Below are 15,087 nucleotides of genomic sequence, written 5' to 3' on the forward strand. Positions count from 1 at the left end.
GTTGACAACCCTCGTCAACAGCGCGAACCTTTCCCCCCCGGTTGCCTATCGAAAATCGCATATCCGATTAACTTCTTCGCGAGCTTCCATTTCGTGCTGTTTTTTTAAAGTGAAAACCCGTTGCACCCAAAAATATCGATAGAGAATTGAATTTACGAAATATCTTTCGCTGGAATAAGTGGATTTACAACGAGGGAACGACATAGTGTGATCTGCGAAATCCAAAATCTTTATCGAATCTCTGTCAGAAGGCAAAGTGTATCTAGAAACGAACCACTGAAGCAAATTCATTTATCGATTCGTCGAGGTTTAATTCGTTCAAAGGGCCGCTGGGAAGGATTGTTATGCGAGAAGGGATGAAAACGCGCGAGAGCAGTAGCATCCCCTCGCGAGATGCATCGAGCCACGACCAACCGATCGGACCGCCAATATTTGGCAATTACGAAATATGAGTTTACATTTAATAATTGCGGTAAACACCGGCGGACGCGGCGAGTGGCCACAGGGGGTGGGCCCAACGAGATATGGTCGCATGTTCGTTCGTTCGTTCGCTCGTTCGCTCGCTCGCATTTGGGGTAAATTCCGATTTACTCTCCGTGATAGGCATTATTCGACGTAACCCGCGACTACGTTTTATTCGCTCCAACACGCCGCGAACCTCTGTTTCCCTTTATCATCGTCCGCCGAGATAAATGCCCGCCGCACCCCGAAACTTTTTGTTCGCCAGTCCCTTGTGTGTGCTCTCGAACATACAAGTACACGCATGTACGCGTGCACGTGCGCCAGCGCGCCTCTGAACTTTTCACGCTCGCGTCTGCCTTCGACGTGTACATATTTGCTTTCTCCCCTCGATTTGCCTCTTCTTCTCTTCTTCGTTTATTCTTTTTCTTATGATAGCGAACGACGATCTCGTACCGCACCGGTTAAAGCGCGAAATACTCAAAGAACCATTGCGAAAGGGGTAGCAGAGACTTCGCGAGACGCTCGCAGACGATAAGAGACAACCCCCCTGCCTAAAGCCATATAGTATTAATGAGAATATGATCGATATTAGCAAACATTTCCCATGGGATATTTACGCGCGGCAGTTCGCTTAGATCGATAGCGTATTTGCGATCTGTCGCGGTTATCGACGGCGACGTTTATTCAAATGTAATATCTCGTCCGCCAACGAAGATTACCTGCTTGGAAAATGTGTCCCACAGGTACGCATCGATTTTCCTTTGCGCCTCGACGACCCGCCACTCTTGTTTTGTCCTCCGGCTTGACTCTTCTCCTCCTTTCCTCTCTTCTTCTTCTTTTTTTTTTTTTTTTCGTATACTCGAATTACCCTCCTGAACGAGCATCGATAATGTATTGACTGTGACATTTCTGCCTGTCTCTGTTACCATTTCCGAAACTTTATATAACAGAAACTTACAAAACGACAGTCGTGCTTTTTTTCGACAATCCTCACCGTTTCGGCCTCATGATCCTTCTTTTGGCTCGTTAATCGTTAATTCGTCGGAAACACGAGTAAAGTTCCGCGAGATCCAAATTGCTGGCGGTTGCGTAATTGCTCGAACGGATGCAACACGCAAGTGGGAAGACGGATAGGGGCCCGATAAGCACGAGGCATCTCGATTGTTCGAAGGGTACGGGCATACTCGTGTTGTTACGTAAATCCACGGTTAGAACCTTGTCACCTTTTATTCGAAGCCCGTGCTCTCCCTCTTTTCTACCTCATAGACGTTCCTCCGAAGGGCTCGGTCACGCACACCGATTCGAACCCATACACAGTCTCGCGCGAACACGTACACACGAGCATCCCCCCGTCCCGTCGTTCCTCACTCTTCTCGCGTTCCTTTCTCCCCTTTCTGCTCGCTGTCCTACAGCAGTTCAAAAAGTTCTCCAGCCACTCTCGACGCAAGCTGTTTCACCAAGGATCTCGCGCCTTTTTCCAATTTCTTAAAGAGCCGCGACAATTTATGTGAAACGCGTTCATAAAGTACTGCTACCACCACCCCTACGGTTACCCAAACCACCCCCATTCGAAACCTCGTGTTCCATCGAGTTCGAACGCCAGTGAAACCTGGAAACCGAGCAACCCCACTCGCCTCTCCCTTTCCTCTATCGATGGTAGACTTCTTAAAAGTTACTTCGGCTCCGTGTTTCTCGATACTTATTAGCTCTCCCTTGTCGATCGGCTCCTCGCACGTAGTCACCTTCGCACGTTCACGCGTTCACGCGTTCATGAAAGTTTCGCAATATAGGAGCGTGTGTCAGCGAACGCATGCGTCCACTTTTGCTACTTACGGAGCTGGTGTTCCATCGTTTTCTCTAAAGGGGATGAAGAAAATGCAGTGAATTTCATCAGGATGGGAAATAATTATGCGATGAAACGAGTGAACGACGTTGAAGCGACGTTTACATTCACTTATTCGGTGAAGAAGCAGCGCTGATAGAGACTGGAATGGCGATTCTTGTTCGGGATGTTAAGGTTCGATGTTGACGTAAAAGGTTGTCTCGAGGAAATGATAATGATGTTTGTACAGTTTGTTGGAACGAAACAGAGTTAAGAGACGTGGTGATTTTCCGAAGGAAGATCGTGATCGTATGTGGATACTTTAGGAAATTGATTACGAGGGTGGTAAGGGGGTGGCTAGATGGTTTATTGTTCCTCCGCGACGTGGCAGCACCCGTGCCTTGCTACGACGGAATCCATTTTAAAACGATCTTTTAACCTTTCGTTATCTATCCTTAAACTATAGATTTCGATCCTAATCCTTCTTCTATACGCTCTTTTTTTTTATTTTCCATTAAACAAGACCGCGTTTAACTTCTGCTCCGAAGAAAATAATTATAAGGTGCTAGGAAATTGTCCAAACTACATTTCCATCGAAATAAATCTTCCAAATTGCAGAGACGATATTATCGAAACGAACAATTTACAAACACCAGAGAAACTTTCAGTTCTCTCGCTAATGTAACTGAAACAAAAGCGATTGCCCAGTCGTGTCAATTTGAAGAGACAGGAGGAATCGGAGAAAAATGAACGAGCCAACAGCAGGCCGATAACTCTGAATAGCTAATACCGTGATTTGCGTAAGCGATTCAGTAGGTCGCGATTAATCGCGAGACTTAATGGGCGTGCTTCTGGCGAGCTAACCCCGTGAAATCTTCTCATTTGGAATTCCCCGGAAAACCAAGGAGAAATCTGCCACAGACACGGAGGGACCGCGAATCACGCGGCATTTCTCTCGGTTTCACCGTTTCGAGCACGAGCCACGTTTTCCTCTGGCCGCGTCAAGAACAAAACCGGACCAACGTCGGATGCGTCCGTATCTACGCTTCTTGAGCGCGCGTTCGTGGGCCGCGGGGTGCGCCAATAGAGCCGGCAAGGAGGGTTTCTGCTCGTTTCTTTTCCAATTAAAATTCAACGGCCGTCGGACAGGCTGCGTAATTGGCCGAGATCTCTTTAAGCGGGAAAATTACCAAGAAGGGCTTGTCGAGCGGCAAAGGTTTAACAGTCGACTGCAAGATGGAAGGAAAAGGGACGAGAAAGGCGAGTCCGGCCAGGCCTCTACCTCTCCCTCCGTTCCCGACGACACCCTCGCCGGAGCAAAAATCCTGCCAATAAATAAATTTAAATACATGAATATCTAACCCATTCTCCCTCGAGCTGGCGGTGGCCTGATCGCGCGGCTTTGCGGGTTCATCTGGCGGATACCGATGGATCGGTGACTCGACGAGCGTTCACGCCAAGCCAACTGGTCTCATTCGATCGACGAGTGACGCGTTTCTCGCGAATTTCTCACCTGTACCTATCTTCTTCCGATCAGCGTATACGAATCAAGTACTCGGCCGGCTTAAAAATCCCCGCGTTCCAACCAACTTTCTTTAAAGACACGGGCTACGATTATTTCCATGGGATGTCGCGACGTGCGTTACTACGTACACACGGCGCCGGGTAATTAGCAGCACGATGGTTCCCCATGCCGAGCGACGTGGTTTTTTTCGTGACGGAACAACATCAGAGGCGTCTCAAAGAACCAAACGCGTGCCTCGATTGACAAAGTCTACACCGTCGACGTTGCGTCGTATCGCGAAGCAAATGAAAAAAGGAAGAGGAAGAGGAAAAAGGGAGGAGAGAGAAAACGAAGAGAACAGAAGGTACTGCGAAAAAGAGACAGGAAAGGGGATAGCGGAAGAAAACAAGAAAAAAAGACAAGTAGAGAAGAAAAAATTTCGCAACAACCCTTCTCCCCTATTCGACTAGATCCTCCCTTGCCGGAAGCTCAGCTTGCGCTGCTCGCCATTGACGTCACGAACGTCTCTGAGTGTTTCAGTGCCGCCTCTCCCCTTTTGGACCCCCTTTCTCCTCTACACCACCCCTTCCTGATTCCCCGGACACCGCTATAAAATCATGTAATTAGCTATATACCTCTTGTCCGTATTGCTCTGTCAGTGGTGCGGTGCGGTGCACTTTAGCGGCACGAGGAGGGGTGCAGAGACGAGAGGGTGGGTCGACGTATAGGAGAGCCACCGGAGAGGGGTAGAGGAGGGTTTGGTCCGGGAAAGGGGCACGGGGTGGCGGTGGGCTAGGCCAGCGGCAGAGACGAGAGGGGGCATGAAGTACCCGCTAATTAATACCCTTAATTGCAACGACCCCAGCCTACAGCCGCTGCCAGGGCTGTAGGTAGCTAGAATGCTCCACGGTGAACTCGTTTCAGCCGATCGCCGCTTCGCTTGTCGTCTTCGATGAACTTTGTCGATGTCGATGCGCTGCCACTCGAGGCCGGTTCAATTCTATGCCCCTGGCTTCGATCCGACCAGCTACCGATAAGCTTGTTAGAATCTTGGTCTGTTGGTGTCGAATCGGATATGCTTAAACAATGTTCCCGCTATTTTTCCCGCTACTGCTCGTAAATTGTGAGAGTCGTTAAAAATTCTGCGCATGTTATTTATTCACGGATATTTTATCGAATTTAAGAATCAAGGATCGAAAAATAGAAATAGGGTAATTCTGGTATTCTACGTTGGAACTTCAACGTTTGAATTACCGAACCAATCAAAATGATTGACATCGGGTGTTTCTCGGATTTTGCAAGTAAAAGCGTGCAAATGGTTTTGCGATATTAACATCTGGTTTTATTGAGACAGGAACGCGATTAAATATACTTATTTACTTTCATTATATAGCTTTAATTTTAATTTTAATTATGTATACTATACTTAGGTACACATAAACTAAATGTCGACACAACTCTATAATGTCAACAGTTATATCTTCGACTATAATTAAAATAGTAAGATAAAAATGAAATTACAAATTCTTATCATTAACAAAATAAGAGGAAACTTGATAATTCTAGTGTTAAACCGTGTTGCCATAATTACCAGCTATCCTGCCACGATTTTTATCGTTTCTCTTGTATCCAATATCCGCGACGACGATAGCTCTTTTCCTTTGTTGTCGCAGCGGTACGTGTCGACGGCGGCCTGTAAATCGGCGCGACATATTTCCATCGTTTCGTAAAAATAGCGCGCGAAGCGGCCCTTAAGTTCATGCGATCGCAGGTACACGTTATGAAGGGACGAAGCTGAAATGTGGATGAAATGGAGAGAATGGTGGCAAAAAGGGAGAGAAAGAGGGAGAAGGAGTCTCCCATATCGACGACGGCGTTAAGTTATGGTGCTATCGTGGCAACATGTCGCCCGGCTTGTTCGACAAACTTTTCAATGTCGATATATATTTTCCGCGGGCGCCCTTTTATGAGCTGTTGAGCTAGTCTTTCGAGCCGCTCAGCCGCCAGCAAACCGATTCAACGTATCGATCTTCCGCGGAGCGCCTTTCTCTCCGTCTCCCTCCTTCCACCTCTTTTGTATCGTTCGTTTCTTGCTCTCGCCTCGTAAATCGCCCATTGATTCGGCTAATACTTGGAGGAAACGTTTCAATTTTGCCAATCTTTTGATCCTCTATGAGCGTGTTTCGCTGAATTTGAATATAAACATTTATCGATCATTTCTGACAACATTATGTTCAAAATTAACATTTTAAACTCGAACGTTCGAATCCTATTGAAAGTTTTAGAGCGATTAGAAATAATTTATTAAGAATTTATTGTTTAGAGGACAATTCGGATGGTAATGAATATCTGTGATGTAGTTACTAGAAAGGTGAACGAATAAAAAGAGTGTTTCGGTTAAAATGGTTTGTCCATGGGAAAACAACGAGGAAAAAAAGTTATAACAGGGCGCGTAAGTTCAAATTCGACAAACAACGTGGCCCGATGTTACGGAGGTAGCGCGTTATGGGGCGTTTAACGAGTGCGGTTAACCAGCCCGCCGGAAAACACCGATGTCGTCCTCTAATATATACGGGTCGCGTTCGTGGCAAGCCTGTCTGAGCATATGTTGCCACCTTCCACTAGTCTTGGCATCGTTCTTGCGTGGCGCGCGCCCCGCGCCCGCTATTTCTCAAAGAAGATTCTAATAATCTCCGTTTCGCTTGTCACGCGATAAATAATCCTCGGTAATTGCACGCTAATTAAACTGGAATCGATTTTTTGTCCCATACCGGATACACTGCAGATAAATGGAAACGAGAATAGGCGATAAAACGAGATTCGTAATTTAATAATACCTTTACAAGCGTATAACGTACGAAGATCACACGTGTAAAACATGATAAGTTCATTTTTGTTAATTTCTTGATTTCCAACGACTCGTTAGATTCATAAATTAATTCCCCGATAATAGATGATACATGAAACTTTATAAACAGTCGAACAAATTCCCACTCTCGGAACGTTCAACATGGCGCAAGAATATCTTAAGTTAATTCAAAGAACAGCTTCGACCGTACTATAGATTATTGATTTTCAAAAATAGGTTCTTCGTATTCCAAGACTAGAAATAAGTAGCTGAAAGACTTGGCGGTTTTCAAAGTTCTGTTTTAATATAATTAAGACACCGTTACGTGCACGCGCGCGATCTCGGCTCAATGAATTACCGGAAACGTGAAACGAGTGGGAAAGATCTCGTGTCGGGACATGACGGTGAAAGAGTGGGCGGGCCGCGGTGGCCGATCGTTAGAGGATCCCTTTATTGGATGTGAATGTTCACCGACATTTTGATAAATTTGTGCGCACACGCGTGCACGCGCACTTCCAGCAGATGCAATCAAATAGACACGATTAACGACGCGATCGTTAATTATCGTTCGGTAAATAACGAAAGCGATCGCGTTGGCAAATTGTTCGAGGCGCTTTAATTGAACGCGAATTCATTTTCAAGTACTTGGTTGGTCCGATTTTATCCCTCCCCTTTGTAATTGAATTTTTCACGAGGCAAACACTTCGTACGTTCCTGTATCTCGCGACATCCGTAATTACGTATCCTTTCTCTTTAATCTCTTACGTATACGTCAAACCAGGTTTAACCGCGGTGTATCCTTCAACGAGGGAAACGATGTTTCTGCAACGTGAGACCGATTAAATTTCGAGCTGGTGCTCGATTGCGGCTTATTGTTCATGACCATGTGCGACGTTCCGTACTCGACCACGAGTTCCAATTTCTCACCAACGTAGTGGTTGATTATTAATTAATCGTACGAAACGCGAGCCGAGCCGGTCAATTACGCCGCGGTCCATTCTCAACGGAGAAAGATTCGAGTTGCGGAGAACGCAATTATCGATCGATTCGTGTGTTCGCCGGTTGATTCGATAGTTGTAGAGGCATCGAAGCCCGTACACCGCCTACGAGATTATCCTGGACCTCAGTTTGAACGTGCAAAGTGAATTCGATTCGCCGGGTTTCCGGCGTGAAGGCAAGCCACTGTAACTCTGCTCTGTGTATATTATTAACATGTAATTAAATGGCGTTAGCTTGCGCTAACTGTATATATATATACACATATATATATACATATAAGTATATATATATATATACATTATATATATATACATATATACATTCTATTGTACGAAGTCGCGTGAGCGCCGCAAGTTAATTAAGAGTCTCTAATGAACCAGCCACACCGCGAACGACGGCAGCCCCGACGCTGGCGTCTCGATCGATTAATTAAAAATCTTGCACAGCATCGTCGGCAGGCGACGCCGCAGACGCGCTAGCCTCGAAACTTGCCCGCGTCGCGCATGTACCCACGACCAAACGATAATAAGGATGGTCATTAATCCTGTTGGTCTGTCTCGTCCACAACCGTATTCGGCCTCGACGCCAAACCGCGAAAGATTCACCCGCGTTTCACTCTCTTCGCTCTCTTCTTTTTCTCTTCCATTCGTTCCGCCGCTAATTACGCGGACCTGTGTCGGCTCCTTTGGGATGCGTAATTAACAATTGCGCGCGCTACCGGTGTTCGCCTGTAAACGGTACGATTAACGACACCGGTGTGCAAAAGGATATCGTCAGAAATTATCAGTTCGACGAATTATCGATAAAAATGGTTTGGGAAAAAACATTGCACGCTCGTTGGGTAGACAGACGAATTTTCGCGCTGTTTGATTATCTACGAGGAATCGCGCGTCGTTAGAGTCGTAAACGAACGACACGCGTCGAGACTGCTTGTCGTAACGACGGAACACGGACGAATACGATTGCCGGTCGAGATATCGTACGCTGCGGGCTAAAAATAAGCGGCTTCTTTCAAGCAATGCCCACAAACGTTTGGCAGAGATAGCTGTTAGTTACGTACGTGGTGTTTTGCCGATAGATGCTAAATCTCTAGAGGGAAATGTCGATGGATAAACGGGATGTATTTACGAGGAGAAAAGTGGTAGCAAAGTAGTATCGATCCGGATAATCCTATATAATTGGAACGATAGGATCTGGCGAGTTAAGAGGGCTAATCGCGATTGTCACGCGCACCCGGACGAATCGATGCGCCGGCCTACGTAACGCGTTATAACGTCACAACCGACGAAGAAACATCTCCCGCGGCCTGAAACGATCGAGACCAAGCGAGAGAGACCCATGCCGGAAATTTTATTGGCCCACTGTAGCTGCTTAACTCCATAAACTATTATACTTTTACGCGCGGTTTTATCGCGGCAATTTCCAACTTCGTGCTCGAACGGACGAAGATGGAACACGGCCCGACCAAGAAATAAGAATGCCCGGAGAAGGCTACTTTTTGTGGCGCCACGTTGATAAATACCGTATTACAACGCTATGTAAGAGTACATAGATGTTACATACATCTTCGTAAGATTTAACAATGGTATTCTATTCGCGACTATTTGAAAGTTTGGAGCCGAGACTGACTTTAATGATCCTCCTGGATTTCATATTTAATAAAGCACTCCGGGTGCTTTACTATTTTATATGCGCATAGTTAACCGGTTTCTGTTTCAGTAAATAAAGATCCAGAATGATTCAACGTAAATGGAACTTCCTCTTTTAATACTTTCAAACATTAATATCTTCTATTGGTTGCTTCGTTCCTTCTTATCGTAACGAATTATTTTGTATGTTATATACGATTTATAGATGTGAGCCCTAGAAATAGGACGTGCGTACATAAAAATTTATTTCGCCCCCTACATATCATAAGATGTAGGTACTTTACTTTGGATATTTTGCACATGCTGTGTATTTCTGAACATTCAAAGTTCTCATAAATACATAAATCGAATGATTTATTGAGATTGATCCATATGGTTAATGATTATTATCTTCGAAATATTCTTTGCAATGTACATTATAGTAATCGTCACTTTAACTTATCTAGGTATAATAAAGAGTCTTTTCATCCTTTTACGTATTACAGGACTTGTCTCGTGGTAAAATAAATAAAGAACGAAACAAACAAATAAACAAACGAATAAAGATTTGGACACTGCATAGGATTTGATTTACATAGATTCGTCGATGCAAAAGACATCCCCTAAACTTTGACGATTATTCCAAAACATACGAAAGTATCTGAGCAAACGATTTGTCAATCGCTGCAACGAAAGAGAACTGTAGCAGACGAATTTGCAAAGGATTTACAGAATCCAAGAGCTATTTAAATTTACCTCGGCCCGGTTGTCCTCGATCGACGAAAATATTCCAACGAATATAACAGCGAGACTCGTTCGACGTTTCGGAGGAGCAAAACTTGCGCGAAAAGTCAGACAATGCGTCTCTGAAACTCTAACGAGGATCAAAGTGTCGTCGCGAATTATTCTGGCAGCGGGCAAAAAGTAAGAATAGCGATAACTATGCGGAAGGGTGAGACACACAGCGAGAAGGGAGAAAGGAGAGAGAACGAGAGGGATGAAAATAAAAGCTGGATGTAGCCGTGCCTAGGCCGAGCCAAATGAAGTAAATAGTCTGAATACCAGCGGTACTAATTAGTTATATAAAGGACTCCTTACAAGCCCGTGGCTTGGAAGCTTATACCGTTAATTAACATACCGAGCAAGAGTGCCAGCGTTGGCGTCACAGCCGAAGCCTTAACGTGAAGCGACCCTTGAGACTCAAGAAACATTATCGAAGCAACTTTGTCATCGGTTTTCGTCGACCAGTAAAATACAAGCAAATCCTCGCTGGTATCGCTACTACCTTCGCTCTTCTTTGTTAGAAATGTTTTTGAAGAATTGCGCTGCAACGTAGCATTTAGTTCTATTTCTTGTTCTACTCAATTGGAACTCGAATATAATAGAAGATTCTAAATATGAATTTACATAAATATGAAATTAATGGTAGTTTCAGTGTTCGTTACTGGTTATAGACAGAAATGTTTTTGAGGAATTAATACGTAAAGTAGCACACGATGCTATCTTGTTTTATAGTCGAATGGAACTTGATTTAGTTAAGATTAAGAATATTAAATCTGAATCTAATATGGCACTCATAAGATTAATTACAAGAGCAATAATTACACGGATCTTACATGTATCGCTCATCGGCAATAATATAACAAACTAGCAATTTCGATCTCAGTTGATAAACGACACGATCTAAACGATTTTACCGATGTTCTTTCCCATCTTGAAAATATCCAATTATCATCGTGATCGCACGAACAAGGAGATACGAACGAATCGAATACCCTGTAACATAATAACGCGAAAAAATTATGAATTGCCTGGATACGATGCAGGTACGCCATCGATGGCAATAGGAGGCCAAGGACGTCGATAACAGGGCGACGAAAGAGAGTTTATGAGTCGTGAAACCAGCTTTAGCCAACCAGTGCATCTTCTCAGGCGATGTTATCGAATATCGTGAGGCTCGCGATCGTGTCGAATCCACTCGTCGACTGGCTCTTTGTCAACCGAGCTGCGATATACGTCATAAAGAAGCTTCTTTCGAGGCTCGTTCCGTATTCGATTCGTATCTAGGCCACTACTGCGTAGCTGATTCGGGAGCGCAATTATGCGAGAACGTATCGTAAGCCAGGATGCCGGAATATCGTCGTAAAAACTGGAGATAAAAGATCGTAACGTCCGGAAGAATATTTGCTACGAGAGAATCCTCCCGAATGAATCATTTGTGAGTCTCGTCGGTGGAAGATTCAGGAGAATAACAACGAAGCTTATTGCTTGTATTGTATAGAGTTTCGCTTAATCACTCTCAGGCTGATCGTGTTTGACGCAAACGTCGTAAAACTCCTACGACACTTCTACCGATGTTTTTTTCCGAACGAAACTGAATGGAACGAGATGAGTAGGAAACTTTAAGCCGTGCAAGAATCCTTGGGGAGCAATGTACGGCTAATCTCCGTTACACGTGAAACGAGGAAGGCGACAAGGGAGCGCAGACATTCACAGCGGACAAACAAAAATATTTCAGAATTCGTTAATTCTATTTGTACCAGCGGTGCTCGAAGCGTAGAGACCACAGGCAAATTTCCTACCCTGTCTACAAAATCTGCATAAAGCCGCTTCTCCGCTCCCTTCGTCCTCTAACGTAAAGCTGTAAATTTCGATATTTCGCGTGTTTGAGGAACGGATTTTTTCTGGTCGTGTTTCATGCTTCGCGCCACACCGGAAAACGAGCGATATTTATGGTAGGACTTAAGCGTCCATGCCATACGTCCGAGAGATTCTACTGCCGTTTATATTTCCTTTTTCACCTCTGCTCCCCGGTCACCTATTTTTTTTATTTTACCTTCATTCTCTTAATCTTGCTCCGTGCCACGGACGACGATATCGTTGTCCCGCTAATTGGCACGTCGAATCGGAAATCCCCCCGGGCAAGATTATTGAAATCTAGTTACTAGTTCGTCGCGACAACTTGTTACAAGTTGCCCGTTGGTCGTTAAATAACGCGGGACTCGTAGATGGAACGAGGGTCGAGTAACGAACGCGAACTATAATCCAAGAGAGAGTTTTCCAAGGAGAAAGAAAACTGTCGTGGAGGTACGAGCAGCAACTTCTTTTTTCAGCGTCGCCACCGTTGTGAGACGTCGGGGGACGCCGATTCGCCGGAAGTTGCGGCTCACGAAACTAACGAGGCCTTAGCTCACGCCGCTGCTATAAACGTTGTCCGCAGAAAGTCTGCACGAAGCATAGTCTTTCCTCTCTTCTCCTCCTTCTCCTTCATCTCCACCCTCTCGGGGATCGTTGGATAACAATGAGACAAACCGGTCGTCCAACGAGGGTTGCGTCGTACGTCGAGCACCGTACTTGATCGTGCACAGCAACAAAGACCGTGTACACGAGCTTTAAGTAGGTTTTTGCGATAGTTGGAAGTTAACAGTAGCCTGCTGGTCGACACAACGCAACGTCAGGCAGCAAGAGGCAAACGCCACCATGGATTCAGCCCCTCTTCCGTGCAGCCATTTACTGTACCTAAGAGGCTCGCAGGGGTGCAATGATCCTCCGCGAGATAGCGGTGTACAATCGTTGAAGCATGAGACGGTCGTCAGGTCGCTAGGGAGAATCAAAAAGCCTGTTGGACACGTTGCGTCGTAGAGGACACACTGGTTCTGCTCCCTCGTTCTCTTTTCCCTTGGAACAATGTTACGGGACGGGCATATCCGGAACATTCACCGGATTAAGTTTATAAATCGACAATGCGAAGCGTCGCAACGCTTGGAAATTCAGATAAGATCCACTGTGCCGGCGATTCGACGATTCAACTTGTATGAAATTGTTGATACAAGAGCTGCAAGAATGCAAAATTACCTGTGAGAATATTGCGGTGGCAACGAGCGATGCATTTTTTATCGGTTGTAAGTAAACTGCGAATGTTTAGTGGGAATTTATACTTTCGTGAAAAGGCTACTTTTTATTGATCCCGCAAATTAGATAGTACGAAGAATCGAAGATGTTTATGTCATGTTCTTGCGATGAACGAACTTGCGCGAATAAGTCGTTGGTTTCTTGAAGACTGAACACTAATCGTGTACGTACTTATGTAATGAAATTGTTCAGAAACTAACAAAAAGCGGATTTGATTGGCGATACGAAAATTTCCATTTATATAAAAATAAAAAAAAGAGAAGATAAAGAGAAAATGAAAATGTTGCAGCTTCTATACGATCGACGGCAGATCGTTGGATAAAATGGACGACCAGACGAACATTTCGAGAGTAACGCGAAAGAACGCGATGGATTAAAGTACGTCGCGAGAGAACACGACTCAGAATGCTCGATATTCGTGGTGCAAGCCGAAGAGCGCGCGGTTCCTCCGCGTGTACCGACACATACTCGGGCCTCTGCGGTAATCCTGAGTTATGGCGGATTATATCATCAATTTAGCCGACCAGGATCAGGTGCAGCGAGTAGCATCGGCAGCCAGGATATATCCGCGTACCTATATGGAGCACGGTGCACCCTTCGCTCCTCGTGCAACACCGTATCACGCGCATCCAATGTCCTATAACACAACCATAACGCGAAACAACTTAACGTGTTCCTCACGCCAGAATTCCTCTTTCTCCCTACCTTTCTATCTTCCATACCAATCGACCTATCTCTTCTCCTCTCGCATCGTGAAATACGCCGTCCATTTTTTGACACGTGAAATCCCTACCGCGAATTGGAAAAATATCGCGCGACAATCTATCCGCTCGCAGTGATTATCCCATGGTATCACGGGACGATGGTACGTATACACGCGTACGAGGTCCATTCGATAATGGAGTTGACCGACGCGACGTAACGAGACGTATTACGGCTTAATACGTCTCGTTTCAAAAAAAAAAAAAAAAAAAACACAGCGAAATGTTCGTGCTCGTTCGTATTTACCGATAGTTCTGGTAATCTGCGTTTTTTACTAGAACGTCGATGTAGCTGCGCAGCCAGAACGTGGGGTGGAGAAAGAGAAAAGACACTCCGTTCGGAAAAGCATAACGATAGAGAGCGAAAGAAGAAAGAGGAGGAGAAAGGGGGAGGAGAAGGGTGAGAAGAGCTCGAAGGAGGAATGATATGCCTGTCGTACGTTTCCCTGCAGATATCTCGGGGGATCGAGCCGCGGCGGCAGCAGTGCAACCGGTGAAAATATAAATCCGCTAAAATATCGAGAGATTAGCGTTCGGACACGTCGCCCGATAGCTGGTCGAGGCTCAGGCCCAAAGCCAACCCTTTCCCCTCTTGTCTCTTTTCCTCTTGCACTGTCCAACCCTCTCCTTCCTCCTTCCACGTGCGTTCATAGCCGATGCAGAGAGCCGTTGCAGAGAGCCGGTCAACGAAATGCCGGCAAACGAAAGGGGGATAGCGTGAAAGGCAGCCGCCATTTTTTCTCGTAACAATAATTTGTCGTTATCAAATAAACGCGGGCGTAGAGAGGCCGGGTCTGGTCGAGCGGCTTTGCGAACGCGCCAATAAATGCTGGCAAAATAAAATTTTACTGCCGAATAATATCCGCGGCCGGAGTTTGTTGCTATTGAATTCCGCGGCTCTGCTCCGTAACGATCCCGGTAAACTACGACCCCCCGAGCCGCTACGTTGCTCCACGGGATTTGCTTTTGGCCCGCCACGAATCCCTCGTTCGTTCTTTTGTCCTGAATTTTTTTTTTTTTTTTAGCGTGAATATTTTTCACGTCACCGTTTGTTCCCTTAACTTTGTTCCTATCTTAATAGTATACATATATACGACGCTTGATGTATGAACATGATGACATTAAGACCTATTCAACGAATTTCTCAACTC

At 45.3% G+C, this 15,087-nt stretch overlaps 1 long non-coding RNA gene across 1 annotated transcript in view; it reads left to right on the plus strand.

The window, feature by feature from the left end:
- LOC126919027 (uncharacterized) overlaps positions 1–15,087 on the plus strand; it is a 128,255-nt gene that overhangs the window by 87,230 nt on the left and 25,938 nt on the right. The window lies entirely within an intron of this gene.

The sequence above is a fragment of the Bombus affinis genome, chromosome 7, assembly GCF_024516045.1.
Source record: "Bombus affinis isolate iyBomAffi1 chromosome 7, iyBomAffi1.2, whole genome shotgun sequence".
NCBI classification, from domain to species: Eukaryota; Metazoa; Arthropoda; class Insecta; order Hymenoptera; family Apidae; genus Bombus; species Bombus affinis.